Here is a 16744-nt window from a genome sequence, read left to right as displayed (position 1 = left end):
ATAAATTTCACTGCTGCAGACTGAGAGAGTTGGTGGAAGCTTCCTCAGAGAAACCCAGGGGTTGTCACAGTTTCCTGGTGAAATGTGAGAACTGTTTGCTTTGGCGTCAGGTTGCAATCTTCTTGCCTTTCATTTCTCTTGCTCTTCCCACAGTGTGTGTGCTCTAATACCTCTATTAAATTGTTTGATTCCTGTAATACCCTCCAGTAACACAATTTTCTTAACCGAACCAAGAGTGGTACATTTGTTGGTATCAGTATCAGGGTGCTGCCTTAACACTCTATGTGGCACTGGCTATGAGGCCATGCAGTGAACAGCAAAGATAGGAGGTTAGAAAAATGGTAACCCATGTTATATAGTGGAGAAACATTTGATAAAACTGTTGCATACGATAACGGGAAAGAAAAAGGTATCAAATGAACTCATGGCACTGGGTGAGGTGTCAGGATAGAACATTGATGTCAAGAACTGCTTATAACAGCCACATTTGAGAAGGTGCCACAAGAAAGAGATGAGATCAGAAAAGATCTAGCTAGTTTGCAAGCAGAATTGATAGAGATATAGAGAACCCAGAAATTCTGAAATATACAAAGTTGAACAATGGAAATTCTTTTAATCTCCAAGAAATAAAAGATAAAATGGAAAAATTCTTTGAATTAGAAAGGCTTACAAGACTCCATCTCAGTGCAATAACCACATTAAAGTGTGGCCACCCTCTGTTAAGATTTTTGAAAAGTCTTTTTGGCAGGACAAAAAATGGTTCTAGAAATAAGACCAAGGGCATGGTCCTGTGAAAGCTAGATATGCCCAAAGTACTTGAAATTATGGAGAGATGCATCTTTCAAAGAATATTCTTAGAGTTGACTGGAATTGAATATACTAAAACACACACACACACACACAAACACACACGACAAAATTTAGAGAGAGGTCTGCTGTTATATGTATCATTAGCCTAAAGGATTCTGTGATTGTTCAAGATGTAAAACGATTCTTGGGGGCTGTTTCTGGGATGACAGTATAAGCAGCTCCATAGACCCATTCAAGGAAAGCTGGTGGAAACTATTTTAAAATAACCACTTAAAGTTTCTGGAAATTGTCCATACAGTCAATGAAGAAACATTTATTCAAGAAAATGTACTGAAACTTGCTAAGAATAAGGACAGTCTCTGATGTTTCAACCATTACATGTTTCCTCCCTCTCTCCCCTCCCAGTTCAGCTTGAAGCTCCACTCCAGCCAAGAATGTAGGACTCCTTCTCTCCTGAGCTCCCAGTCAAGGGAAACCATATCTCACTAGGAGGGGCATGATACCAGCATTTCTCATCTTCAACTTGAGTCGAAGAGGCTAAATTCTTGGTGAGTATGGCTGAGAAGTCTGGGGTTCCTTCACCTAGCCCCTACCCATGGGATGGAGGCTCTACCCCAAGTGAGGCAGCCCTCACCCCAGGATACTTCGAGGGCAGAGATTCCACACCAGGATAGGTAAGCCAAGAAGACCAGAGGCTACCACCTCACCCAGTGCCCAGAGCAGTGGCTCAGAGAGTTTGCCCCAGGGAAGAGGAAGGCCAAAGGAAAGAGAGATCCAAAATTCTCCCTAAAAAAACTGATTTTATTTGAAATGTAGAATAATGTTCATGGAAAACAGTAGACTGGAGAGCTGTAGAGAGGTATTCCCAGGGAGGAGGACCAGAAACTAATCAAATAGTATATCCTAGCTCTACAGTAGAGAACTTGCAAAAATTGTTCCAAAGGATTTCAAAATGTCTTTGGACCAGAATTTGCTGTATGCCTATCATTCTTCCCCTTTTTGAATGGCAGTGTTTATTGCAGTTATCCTATCACTGTTCTGCTACTCTATGATGGATGTGCAAGGGCACATAACTTGCTTTTTAGTTCATAGTCTCCAGATCAAGTAGAGCTGCAGCTGGACCTGATGAACATCATGAGATTATGGACCTGATGCAATGATTGGATTAGATTTTGGAGTGTCTTGGTGGAGAGTGAGGATATTTTCCCTGCTGGATAAGAATGAATCATTTGTGCCCAAGAGGGAAGAGTCTGGTAGACGGTATTTTTGGTTCATGATTCTTCTTTCCCTCTTTGTGTTTGCCATGATTTTTCCTTGGACAGAATATATCTTCTTTCTCAACTGATTTTTGGCTTGGTCATACGACCACCTTCACCAATGATATAACAAATTTAATGTATGGCTTGTCCTACCTGAGGCTTTAAGTGCACTTGCATGGTTTGGCTAGCCCCCTTTCACTTCTGCCATCCACCATGAGAATAATGAGCCCTGGGTAGCCACTCAGCCCCGGAATGAGATAGATGTGGAACCAGTCTAAACCTAGAATCATTGCCTGAGTCATAGCCACCCCAATTCCCCTGTGGACACATGAGTGAAAAAACATAAATACTTGTAAATTTAGCCACTACGATTTTGGGGGTGTTTCATAACATTACTGCAGTCCTGGTGGTAGTCCTGGGGCTGGTAATAACCACATTCACGCAGGTCATGGTAGAACTTGTTGCGCATGCAGACCCTAACTATGACACCAAGAAGAAGTTGCTGACCAAGAGGCTGCTCTACTCTCTGCTTGGGTGTGTGAACCAAAGCTGGGGTGGCCGAGGACCAGCTGCTTCAGTACTGGCCAGTGGAGGCCGTGACTAGCAGGGTCAAAGGACTGTGCTTTCTGTGGGATAGGAAGTGCTACCTAAGCAAGAAACTCTGGAGGAATTTGCAAAAGGGGCATTTCCAGAAAGAAGTTGTGAAACGGGACGGAAAAAAAAGTCTTTTGTAAGCTGGAAATAATAATAATAAATTTTTAAAATTGATCCCAATAGGAGAAGGACTAAATTAATTTCTATATTCTCCACAGAAAATATTACAGGGTATTCCCTGGCAGTCCAGTGGTTAGGGCTCCGCACTCTCACTGCTGAGGGCCTGGGTTCAATCCCTGGTTGGGGAACTAAGATCCCGTAGACCATGGGGTGTGGTCAAAAATAAAAAAAGAAAAGAAAATATTACAAAATCATCACATGCAGAGATGTTCAAAGATTATGTAGCCTAAAGTGTAGAAAGAAGATATCCTAGGCGTGTATCAGGCAGTTAACCAATAATAAAGTATGCTGCTAATTTTGTAATATTCTGGTATTTGTCAGCTTTTAACATTTGTAGTTTGTTGTGATTTCCTTTTGCAATCAAAAAGTATTCTCCTTTGCATGTAATTTTGCTTTTCTTATTTTTCCTAAAGAGAGTCACAAAGTTGTGCAAGGACATGAAGCCTGAAACTGCGCCAGCTCTCATTTAGTGATGAGGGGAGAGCCTAGAGCTGCTAGAGCTTGGTGAGGTGACAAGGGATGAAGCTGTCCCCACCGATGGCAGAGCAGCAGCCTGCAGAGCTTCTGGGCTGTGGTCACATGGCCTGAGTCACGGAACAGGCCACACGAAGTTATTACTGGCACTGGAGTTTTCAAATTCTGAACCAATAGGTTCCTTTTATTCTTTAAGCTAATGTGAACTTTTTTCCTTTTTTGTGATACAAAGTATCCAAATGGAAACAACAGCACACAATGCGTATGAAATGCAATTCTCTAAAGTACCATTTATTCTTTTCATTCCTTTTGAGTCTTGTTGGGTCGTATTTCAGACCCTCATTCCTTATCTAAATTATTAAAATAGTATTCATGCTTCCAAAGCTCAGTTTTTCTTTTTTTTTTAAATTAAATTTATCTATAATGACTTGGGTGACAACAATCTACAGGCACAATTAAACCAGTAACTGGAAATACCATACCACGACTTTAAACCTCAACTGTGCACCCTTGACCAAGACATATCATTACAATCACCTTTTTTTTTTTTTTTTTTTTAATTATTTTTGGCTGCGTTGGGTCTTTCCTGCTGCGTGTGGGCTTTCTCTAGTTGCGGTGAGCGGGGGCTACTCTTCATTGCGGTGCGTGGGCTTCTCATTGCGGTGGCTTCTCTTGTTGCGGAGTACAGGCTCTAGGTGTGTGGGCTTCAGTAGTTGTGGCGCATGGGCTCAGTAGTTGTTGCTCGCAGGCTCTAGAGCGCAGGCTCAGTAGCTGTGGTGCACGGGCTTAGTTGCTCCGCAGCATGTGGGATCTTCCCGGATCAGGGCTCGAACCCGTGTCCCCTGAATCAGCAGGCAGATTCTTAACCACTGCGCCACCAGGGAAGTCCCCCTGGTGATTTTTCCAAAATGCCGTGCAAAAGGAAAAAGGAAGAAATAAAGACTGAAAAGTCTATCAGTGAAAAGGCAGAAAACTCTATCTTTTTTCCTGCTGTATTTCTTGATTTGATAATGATCTTGATAATTTGTAAACTGCTTTTCTAGCTTCTTGTTTTTCATTCATTGTTATTCATTGATTTTACTAATGTTATTCATTGTTTTTCTTTTTTAAAACACTGGAATTTTGAAATCAGCTGGTTTCTACAATTAATAAATGTTCACGAAATTACACTTGTCCTAAAATAAGGCATTTTGCCACAAATTAATTTATTCACACGTTACAGTGATTCCTTTCTGTGAGTTTCCAGGACTTTACCTTTGCATCAAGTCTAGCACTTGCCTTGAGGTTTTTTGTTTTTTTTTTAAATAAATTTGTTTATTTTATTTATTTATTTTTGGCTGCCTTGGGTCTTCGTTGCTGCATGTGGGCTTTCTCTAGTTGCTACTCTTCATTGCGGTGTGCAAGCTTCTCATTGCGGAGGCTTCTCTTGTTGTGGAGCACGGGCTCTAGGAGCGCGGGCTTTGCTAGTTGTAGCACGTGGGCTCAATAGTTGTGGCTTGTGGGCTCTAGAGCGCAGGCTCAGTAGTTGTGGCACACGGGCTTAGTTGCTCCGTGGCATGTGGGATCTTCCCGGACCAGGGCTCGAACCCGTGTCCCCTGCATTGGCAGGCGGATTCTCAACCACTGCGCCACCAGGGAAGCCCGCCTTGAGGTATTTTTGAGAGTAATTCTCCAAACAAGATTTGTGCTTCAGAACAAAAAATGTAGATATGTGATTAATAGAAGTTTAAAAATATGTTTTTGCAAATTGCTTGCCTCCCCCTCCCTTTGCCAGTTTGTCATCTGTGCTAAGTGGATGTGGAGACAATTTAATGAATACAATTTACCACAGACTTCAGCAAAAAAATAAATTTGATTCTGGAGCACCACAAATTATAGAATCTTGGAAATGAAAAGAGCACCGAAAGGTCATCTAGTTTGTCCTTCCTCATTCAGACAGGTTTGCACTTCTCATTAGAGCCGTGTGAGAATCTATCCTAATTCTGAAGACATCCTGGGAAGCAGATCTCACCAGCTCTCTCATTATCGCTAATGCGAAACATCTATCACTTGTGGAAAATTCGTCTGAAGGACATCTAATTTCCTCATACTGGAGTTTATTTCCATTTCTTTTAAATGAGTCTTCAGTGATGACCACATAAAATTTCTGTTAACCAACCACTTTAGGGAAATGAAATTGAAGGAGGTAGCACATATAAAGCTCTAGAACAGGGTATGGCACATAATAGGCTCTCCAAATATGTTTGCTGACATGATAACAGTTATCATGATCATCACTGTAGAAGGAGACATCAGGGTCTTTGTCTGTCTGGTGATAAAGGAGCATGAAGTAATTTGGGGATTATCTGCTCTGCCTGGCTGGTGGTGGTTGACTTAGGTGTTGTATCCTGGCTCACTGGAAAGGAATGCATGATTAATTGTTGACATGGGGGAGGGCAGGGGGTTGGAAGGAATGGCTACACTGGTGCCAGCTGTTTGTCACCCCCCTGGTGATGTCTGCAAGCTCTTTGGGGGCAGGGACCCCCTCTTATTAGTCTTGGGTCCCTGGTACTTAGCACAGTGCCTAGCACAGAAAGACACAATATGTATTGAACACTTAAATATTGACTATTGTAAAAATCACTCAACAGAATATTTATGTTATCATGTGGGTGTTATTCCTGTCTTGCAGTATGGTAGTATAATTTAAAAAAGTTTTTTTTCCTTGTACATAGTGCTGTTTCTCAGGTCAGGCCTCTTTCTTTCTTTCTTTTTTTTAACTTTTATTTTTTATTGGAGTATAGTTGACTTACAATGCTGTGTTAGTTTCAGGTGTACAGCAAAGTGATTCAGTTATACATATACATATATCCATTCTTTTTCAGATTCTTCCCCCATATTTTTTAGCCCTCTTTCATCTCTCTCTCTTTTTTTTTTTTTTTACTTTGGCCAGAGTGGTCATGGTGTCTCTGCTCTGAAGGTTATCTGTGAGTTATAGAGACCAGAATTAAACCCTGTGCCTTGTTACAACCTTGAGCATTGTGATGAGTTCCGATATTTCCAACTTTGTGCCGATGCTTCCTGGCGTCTCACTGGTTTCATTTGCATGTGAGGCATGACAAAATTCAAAGTCAGCTGAGGTGTCACAGTGTTTCAGCCAATGGAATCAGAGGCTTCCACATAAAATTTTGCCCTGATTAGGGTTGTTGCCCACTTTGCAATTCGAGCTCTAAAGTTCTTTCCAGGGAGCTTTATAATCTTAGAAAACTTTTAGAGGAGGCATAAGGGTTGAGAAATGAAAACCCTGGAGCTGGAGTAGGGAACGTGCTCAGTTTTGGCCCCAGCGCTGTCCCTGCTATTCTGCAGCCGCCTGAGTCACACTGTTAAACCCATCTGTTTCCATGAGGTTGAACACGGGAAAAGATGGAGAAGGGGGAAAAAAATCCTTTTTAGTTGGCTCGGAGTAGATGCCATGCTATTATGCCCCCTCCCACCTCCATCATTTTTGTGGCCCAAATCCTGCACTGCAGGATTTATTTTTCTAAGGCTGAGGGTGGAGCTTGAATAGGGTGCACTGGAGCAGAAAGAAGGGACCAGAGCAAAAGGGTGAGAATTTAGCATTCAACGAGGTCAACAAGGGGAAGGAGATGAAGGCTGCTTCTATTCCAGTTCTTGTGAGATAGATGGAATTCTAGGAATGGGTGGCTCTTCCCCTGACTACTCCTCATTATATTCTCTCTTAGTCTTGTGTCTCCTGAACTTTCAGAAAAGTAGAGTTTGGGAAATGGAGTGTGGTGGATGAGATGGAGAAGCTTATGTGGGAGAAGATTTATATTTCCTCCCCTGGCTAGATGGCCCTTACCCTGGGGGCTGCCGACCGTCTGGGATGACCAGAGAAGCCTATGGACCTTTTAATTGGAAGGAACGCTCCTGGGTGACACAGGTAAGCCTGGAGGAGTGTGGGTACAGCAGGCTTTGGGGGAGCCCTGTTTCCTTATCCACAGCTTAGGACCTTGAACTTTAGCCCAGAGGGAAGGACTCTTGCAGATTGATTGGTGAACACGTTGCTTCTTGACAACCAGGATGGGGTCCTCTTGCTTTAGGAAGATGGTGGTGGTATCTGCGTTAGGAGGGAGCAAATGGAGGAAAGTGTCATCGAGCCCAAGTCCAGCCGATTCTCCTTGTCATTCCTTTCCCCTCTGTCTTCAGGGCAGGATTTAGGTGTACAGACACCAGGCTCTCTGTAGCCATAGCTGTGTTGGGTCACAAATACGCTGGCAACATTTTTCTTAATAGTAACAGCCATCTCTTAATAATTTAACTCAGGCAAGTGTCCTTGGCATTAAGAGCAGGGAAATGTTGTTGTGGAGACTTGCAATTTCTCAGGAGGTATCATCCTTGAAACTTTTAGACTATTACGGAAAGGTCTTTCAGGTAAAGACTGTAATGCATGTCCCCCACACTCTATTAACAAACCAAATGAGGAAATTTTCTTCGATGGAGAGGCAGCATTGCAAAACAGGAGCTGGCATTGGCCTAAATGGTCAGGCATCCAAACTCTGCAGCCGAGCTGCCTGGGTTCAAATTCCGGCTTTACTAGCTGTGTGACCGTCGGCAAGCTACTTAACTTCTCTGTGCCTCAATTTCCTCTTCTGTAAAATGGGGATGTTAATAGTACTAGTATTATGAGGATTAAATGAGTAAATATATGTATAGGACTTGGCACATGGTAAGTGCTATGTAAGAGATCTTTAAATAAATAAGCCTCTCTCCTCATTATCTGTTCACCTCTTGCCTTGGAGAGCCTGACTCAACTGGCAGTCTTATCATTTGCCTCCCTGGTCAGGCAGGACTGGCTATATAATTTATGGGGTCTAACGAAAAATGAAAATACTGGATTCTTCATTCAAAAATTATTCAGGATTTCAAGATGGTGACAGCAGGGCATTAAATTAAATGCAGGGTTCTTCTAAGTACCTGCACCTCTGTGTAACTGCATGGGTCACACAGCCATCCATGAAGCTGGTCCTGGGGTCAGGAGTTAAGACTTGATTTATTCGACAAGGACTCTCCTGAATTGGTTTTAGGAATGGCAGTGGGGGACTATCTCAAAATTCTTTGATGATCTCACCCCAGAGTTTTGGTAAGGTGGTGTACATTGAATTTAAAAAAAAATAGAAACCAAAAAAAAAAATAGAAATAAAAATAGAAACCAAGTGATGTAGGCTGTCTAAAAGGATTCATTTGAAAAGGAGAGTACTCAATGGCAATGCATCCAACTTTTATTTTTTCCCAGCCTTAGCAGTTTTATCCTACACTTTCTTGTCTCAGTAGTCAGTAATGAGGTGTCAAGAAACTATAGATTGTTGAGTGGCAGGCATGTATGCCATGCTTGATGTGAAGTGGCTTCATGCAGAGAACTGAAATGACACAGATGATTCATTTACACATTTATTTTCTAACTTGCTTACTCCACCAGACTGGAATGGAGAACAATGCCAGCAATTTTATAGACATTTTGACACAAAGTAAACAAGTATTTTGATGTGGAACAATTGTACAGACTACTACATGCATATAAGGATGCTGACTGGTGCAGAAATATTGAGTTGATCAGCAAAACTACTAATACAAAATCACATTTTCTTTTTATGGAGTTAAAATGCAGCAGACATGGGGACACTGATACAAACACCATTAAATGGGAGAGAAAGGCATTGTATTAATGGTGCAGATGGACAGCTGAACAAACACGAGTATGCTACATCGTATCCTCTTTACAAAACAGAAATCGAAACATTTTGTTTGCAAATAGAATGAAATAAAGTATGTTGAGGCAGATGAATGAGACTAGACAAGAGTTACCACCTATGCATACATAAGCTCTGGCTTCTAGTGAGAGTTTATATTAAAAATATTTCAATATAGTATAAGATGAAATGCTAATGCTATTATGTGTGTGGACTGGACAGGATAACCCAACTGAGAAATCTTCAAAAATAAAATACTGACTATGCTTCTTTTCCCCTGTGGCATTCAGAGCATTCATAGATAGTATGAAAACCCTCTAAAACATTAAAGTTAATAAAAGAGAGTGATGCTTCATGCGACAGTCCCTATAAATCTAATACCATATGTAACTTAGAAATATGAAATTGTATTATTTAATGTATACAGCAATTTTAAGAACTATTATTTAGCTTTGAATTTCTGACACTCAATATTCCTTAGGTTTTAAAAATAGTTTTGAGTGTTTTTAATCTGGGAGATTTTAGGGACTTACTAGAAACTATTAAAATCTCTACAACTTGAGGAAAAAAAGAATCAGGTTGTTTATCAACCTGTTTTATAGGGAAATCACCCACGATTATTCCCAGCAAGGCTTTTTATGTGCATTAATTACTGATAGTTTTATAGTTTCACCATAAGTTTTCATAAAATTACTTTGTGAATATTCACAGAGTTGTCCTGAGTTTAACCAGAAGATAAGTCTAACATTAAACATTGAATTAATGAGTTTGGGGAGTTAGACACATTAGTTTTTAATAATATATGACTCTAGTTAACCAAAAAACCAGAAGATCAGGCTCCCCCTCCTGATTCTAAACTCACTCATGTCCACATGCACACACACACACACACACAAACACTATAACCTTCCCAAAAGCCAATCAACTTTTCAAAAAAATGTGCATTATAAACTTCAGTTTCCCCTATTTAACTCATTTGGAGATTGGCCTTTCTCTATTAGGTTTTCTCTTTTTCTTTCCCCTTCTCTCTCCCTTCATCCATCTCCTTACCTCCTCTTCCTCCCTCTTAGCCCCACTTCCCCCCCAAAACATTAGTCTTTGAAAGTCTATATATATTAATTTTGTAGATATCCAACTTTAGCCTTTGAAGACAAAAATGAAAATAATGTATACTTGACAATCGGACAACACTAAATGTGTCACTTCTGAGGAACGTATATCCTTTGACTAGTGAAAAGAGCTAATGTCAGACAGGTCAGCCTTCACCACACTCTCCTTTTATTTTACACAAAACTGTGGTGAAAGAAACCATTTAAGGCAGGTCTACATTGGCAATGGGAAATGAATTAAGCAGTTATCTGGAAAAATCAGCAGCTATTTTTCTTTAGTTTATTAACAGACAACACTTTTTAAAACTAAATTACTCGACATATTTAGACTATGTAGATATGATGTAGAGATTTTTATTATGAGCCTGGAAAGACAGTTAAAAAACACGACTTCAGTATTTATGGTAAAGAATGCACAGATCGAAACGATTCAAATAGTAAGCTGTTTTAACTAAAGGCGTTATTGCACTGCTTCAGAACTGTTTTTGGGCTAGATGTTGAGCAAGCAGTATACAGTTACTTTTGTACCATGGTTTCCATATGTGATACCGTAACATAGTATGCTGACATAATAAGATGAGACAATCAGGCTGGTAGCTTTTAAAAGCATCAGACACGAACAGTCGACACTGAGTTTTTACATAAGCTACGTAGAGACAGGTAATAAATGCATTTAGTGAGCTGGTTGGGCAGCATAATGCTTTATCTGAATACTATTTAATAAGCTTGGAACTTTATTTCTTGAGAAAACAGGTAGGAATACAGTATTCATTAAGCTATAACTAAATGGTAATGAGATCTAAACTGTCATGCAATTATGCTTTAGAACATGGATTATTTTTTTAAGCATAATACATTGACTGAAACTCCAAACTAAGTAATGTGTTATACTAAAGCTTTCATAAAATTACTAGGCAAAAAACCAAAAAGAAAACCAAAAACCAACCAACCAACCAAACAAAACTTTGTGAAAATCAAAGTATTATTTTGAGTTTACCAATGATGAATACTGGATACTCTGAAGGTGAAATTTTAGCATATCTTGGAAATTCCTTTGCAGAGTCAGTGGAAGATTTACCCAAAGTAAGTCTGTCTTTAACGTTCGAGTTGGTTGCATCCCCTGGTTGCACAGTGGCCACCCTGATTTGGTTGGAGTAGTTATATTTAATCAGTGTAAGGACTAGGTGTGCTGCATTATATGTAGTCCTTGGTCATCACCCGTAGGAAATAAGGGCTCTAGGTAAATTTTTGTGACTTGGCATTTTAAATAAGTTGAAATAGAAAACGACGCTCTTCTTCTGTTACCTTTCATGGTCAATAAGATTTGAACATAAGAGAATAAATAAAACAAATGATGATGGTCCATACTGCAGCTTCCAAAACCAAAATTTAATGAAGAATCTTTTAATACTGAAAGTTTTTGCTCTCATTTTAGAGTTTAATCTGGCAAACACCCAATTACTGTAAATCTGGAACAAAATTCAGTTATGAATTACTTTGTGAAATATATCCTTAGGTCTACATGTATTTAAAGCAGAAAAATGGAGCGGTATGTTAATATTCACGTAATGACTAAGTATTTAATTTTGTGCTAATAAGGATGGTGTAAAGGCTCTTCAAATGTATAATATCTCTGAAGTCTTAGTAATTATAGGAAGCTGATTTTTCTCTAGAAGAAATTGACATTTGTCTATTAAACATTAAAAATCTATGGCTGTCAGGTAAAAAAAAAATTGCATTACATAAGTTTTCAAAGCATGTTATTTATCCGAATAATTTGGACATTATCCAAATAATGTCAATCTGTCTTTAAAGCCACATGGCATATATATATATATATACACACAATTTAGCAAATAAAATGCTGTCTATTTTAAGGTAACAGTGAGTAAAAACCTACATTTACACTCAGACACACATTTAAAATTTTGACTGTTTAGGAAGCCACAGAAGAATTTTAGAAGACTAAGTAATTAGCACACAAATGTGAGTTGAATGTTGCTTTCTTTTGGAATATTTAAATAAAAATCCTCCTATTTGTCTTCAGGTACTGTGCTAGGTGCTTTACTATATACTACCTCATTTAATTTATAATAGTCTTTTAAAAACTCATCTATAGTAAGATGAGAAATATTAATTTCAAATGACCATTAAAGATATTTTTACATAAAAAACTCAAAAAAATCTTAATCCACATATGACTTATTTCTCATTGGACGCACAGTAAAGTACTATTTTTCAATATGGCCTTTTGTCCATCCCTAATAATCTTTTTCTAAAATTTTGTTTAAATCACCATTACGGTTTTGGCCAAGAACCATATAAAAACTACCACAGTAATATCAGTTTTCCCTGATCAAAATGTTTGTTACCATTGAAAATGATGAAAAGGGTAATATTGGTATTTTCCTTTTTGTATACTGCCCTGAAAACGCACACTAATCGGTTACACACAAAATTTTAGTGAAAGTTTGCATTTAGAATGATATCTTGTGATAACTTAGTGAGTTGGGCACCACTTTTCTCATCAACCTATTTACCTTTGAAGTTCAAGAAATTAATAGAGACTTTAAAAATTATTGTTCTTTTGTTAATAGTAGGAGAAAACATCGTGTCATTGCTTTGTTGATCAAATCATATTATGACATGGTGCAGAGAGTTCCTTTGTCCTCAGGCTTCTCTAAGGTTTCTGATCTTGACTTTGGGCGCCAAGTTGCTATTGCTAATGGCTCATTTGATCCTGCCCTTGACTTGACACTGAAGTCCTGTATATCCAAGCAGATCCTAGGGAAGGATTGCTACTGGGTGCTGCAGACAGGAGAGAAATGAAGAATCTGGATGATACCATCTGAGATTTGATCAAAAGAATCTGTTTCCAAACCAGGAGGATGAAACTTGAAAAGAAGGTGGAAGGGAGTGAAAAGATCAAGTCACTTCCACAAATGGTTTCCACTCTGCACCCCAGGGCACAGAACATAATATTATTAAATTGTCCAATAACTTTCCCCTTTAAGCCCATTCTCCAACTTACCCTCACTTCTTCAAACAAAACAAAGCAAGCAAGGGGGCACACAAGAAACAATATGAAACAGAAAAGCTTTCGGATTGAAAGCAAGGTGCTAAGAGCAGACATAGTCATTATGCAGTTAAATGAAAGGTTATTAAAAATGCTTCAGTGTGCTAATGGTACCTTACATTTGCTTAATAAACCTTTTTTATACATTCACTATTGAATTTTTAATGGTTTAATATTATACCTCTTTAAAATTGCATAAGTTTGAAACTTGGCTATTGTATGACTAACCCAGTGTTTTGTAAGTTGCAGGTTTTTCTTTCTTTTTTTTGTCTCTTTGGCTTTGAAAAAAATAGGAAGATTTTGCAAATTCTTTAGTGAGATTTTCATAGTATATGCATATTTGTTAATTCTGGTAACATTTTGCTGGATAAGTAATTTGGGTAATATTAGAACAGATTACCTTCTGTGTATGTTTGTTTTTTTTTTCAATTAAACATTATGATGTGAGTATAATCTGCAGGTTAAAATCATAGCCTGACTCATATGCAGCAAATAAGAATGTTAGGAGCATCTTGGTTTAAAGATGGCAGAAGTGGCTGTAATAGAATTTCTGGCCAGTACCCACAGATATGGCTTGGAAGTTTAGAAACCACCTGTTTTTATCACCAGGGTCAATTCAGGGATATTTCAGGTTCTACTTGTAATCTTCAAGTAGAATGGAGACTGTAGATTTGTCTTCACAGGTTTGTTTTTCTTAAAAAAAAGTCAGCACTTTTTGAGTTCTCTTTATCTTTTCACTAATGGCAGAAAGGTCAAAGTAGCATTTACTACTGTGTATCCAGAGAGCAGCCTAGGACACTGCTAAATAGTTAGCTAATCTGGTGATTTTGTTTTGATTTGGAGGCAGCAAGTAGGACTATTTTGAAAGTGCTGTGCAGAGGGCAGCAACAATTTTATCAGATATTTTGGAATAAGAAAAAGAAAACCAAGAAATGATCACTGCAAAAAAATATCTGGGACATAGTTATGATTTTGACTATATGCACGGGTAATAGAAGGTGGAAAACGGTAGAGAACTTTCTTTCAAATCCTCCTTACCACATCCTTTCTTGGCAAATAGAATTTCACTTTCTCTCAAACTGACCACTAGAGGGCACTCAGCACAGAGACTAAAAAGCAGGATGGCGGGCTCCCGACATCCTTCCAGAATCTGTGTATTTACCTCTGTTGCCACTATTCTGTGTCTATCTCCCTGACTCTTGATTCTGAAAGTCTATATAGTTTGGTATTCAATCTGAAGTCTTTTTAGGTTGAAATGGAGCAAAAATAACTAAAAGAAAAGCTATTCAGCTATATCACTTGCCAGCATTACCCACAGTGGATGGGAGATTAACTATATTGCTCAGATTGGCATTAAGCTTTCCTCACCAGCAGGTAGTGATGGCTTCTCCCACAGCATACAGGCTAGGATTTTTAAAAAATCAAACAGAACAGTTATGGGAGTATAAAACAATTATTTTCAACATCATTTTTGCCAGAGTCATATGTCCTTTGGCTGAAGTGGGCAATATCTACATTGAAAGAGATTGTCACTAGCTTTCAGACAGCTACTATAATTTTATGCCTGGATGTTTAGAAAGCTTATGCAGTGGTCATTCAGATTCTAGATTAAGGAATGAAAATAAATAACTTGAGTCTGAGAGAAAATAAAAGTGGATAACAGAAATTCTCAGGCAACAAACTCAAACATACTGCCATACTATTTCCAGCTCACCCTGTGGAATTGGATTTCACTTGGGAATATAATCTCTTTAAATATGAAATCTCTGCTAGACTGTAAAACTGAGGGAATGAACTGTGCGTAAATTAATTTCTGGCATAGGGTAGAAAATAAATGTTTGTTGAATGAAATATTTTATCCCAGAAATATGGAAGTATCTGTTAGATAATAAGAAATCATTTCTTAGGAGAGAGATTAAAGTTGAAACTATGGTCTCAATTGCAATTTCATGTTAATAAGTATTAAGTCTAAATTATATACAAGAATATATATATATTCTTATATATTTATATATATATATATACTTGTACCGAATATAAATTTCTCTGCTTAAAAACACGTTTAGTTTACCGACATATTTCTTAGGCTTTCTTCCTTTGTTTTGGTGGTATTTGTATCTTTTGCTGGCCTTGGGTTGTCTTATTACTGAAGATAATCCCTCACCTTCCTTTATTTATATGTATATTTATAGGCTACAACCCTTTCAGACTTAATAAGGAAGAGATTATGCATTAATGGCAATGGTAAATAAGATTTATGAAATTAAGTCAGGCTGTTTTAAGACGTCAAGTAGAAGAAATGGTAATTGGAGCCACTAAAGAATAGCATTATACTCCAATGAGTGGTAACTTCAATAATATAGAATGTTCACCAAGTTTTTGGAATTGAGACCTTTCCTCTTTCTTATTAGGGGATGGGCCTTTGAATGTTTGCATTTTTTAACTTAGATTTTGTAGAGTCTCCTTTTTCTTTTTTTAGTTCTGTTTGGGTGAGGACAGTGGCAGTGGAAAATTACTCAATATATTTTCAAATTCACATGGACCTAAGTGAATAAATTCCTTGAGTCAAGTTAAGCAACTTTTGATTACTGAATTTTATTTATTTACTAAAAAAAATTAAAAAAATTTTTTTTGGCCACACTGCACGGCATGCAGGATCTTAGTTCCCCAACAAGTGGAAGTGCAGAGTCTTAACCACTGGACAGCCAGGGAAGCCCCTAATTACTGAATTTTAAACATCTTTCATTTAGAAATTCAGAAGACTAAACAGAATAGTGATACATTGCTAACGTGTTGCCTATAGTCAATAAGAAGTAAGAAAAAACATTAAAATGCTTTGTTTTTCACCCAATAACCATCAACACACTATTAAAATATAAAATTTGTTAGAGATTTTTTTTAACTGGCATCAAATTTTGCTCTAGTTATTGGTGATAGACTATTATTAGCTATTTTGACAAGCAATATATGTAACTAAAAAATTATTTTTCAATTTATCAGATAATAAGGAAAGACAACCCATAACTTTACTCAATCAGATTAACAATTTGTTATCTCAAATGTAAATCTAAACTGTGATTCAAAAATAATTATGTACCAGTCTTCCATTTATACCATCCATTTCTTAGGAAAACCGTTCTTCGGAAAAGCATTTCACTTGTTCCTGTCATACGCTTCCCTGGTTTGATAATTGAATAATTTTTTCATACTCAGAAGAGACACTTTCCAGTAACCCAAATAATCCTCAGCCTGGTTTTATTTATTTTTAAAATTTTTATTTATTATTTAAAAAAATCTTTTTTCTCAGCCTGGTTTTAAATGGGCAAGGCAGTAAGCTCCAGGAGGCTGGGGGATGTACGCTAACACCAAGCACAATGCCTTCTGTAGATTATAGGGGTGCTCACCTAGTATTTACTGAATGAATAGTGAAATGCCAATCAAAATCTATTAGACAGTATTTTTGAACTTTGAAGTATTAATAGTTCTGAAGCTTTTTTTTTTTTTAAGAAAATC

Source organism: Eubalaena glacialis, chromosome 17 (assembly GCF_028564815.1).
Source record: "Eubalaena glacialis isolate mEubGla1 chromosome 17, mEubGla1.1.hap2.+ XY, whole genome shotgun sequence".
NCBI lineage: Eukaryota > Metazoa > Chordata > Mammalia > Artiodactyla > Balaenidae > Eubalaena > Eubalaena glacialis.
This window is presented reverse-complemented; position numbering follows the sequence as displayed.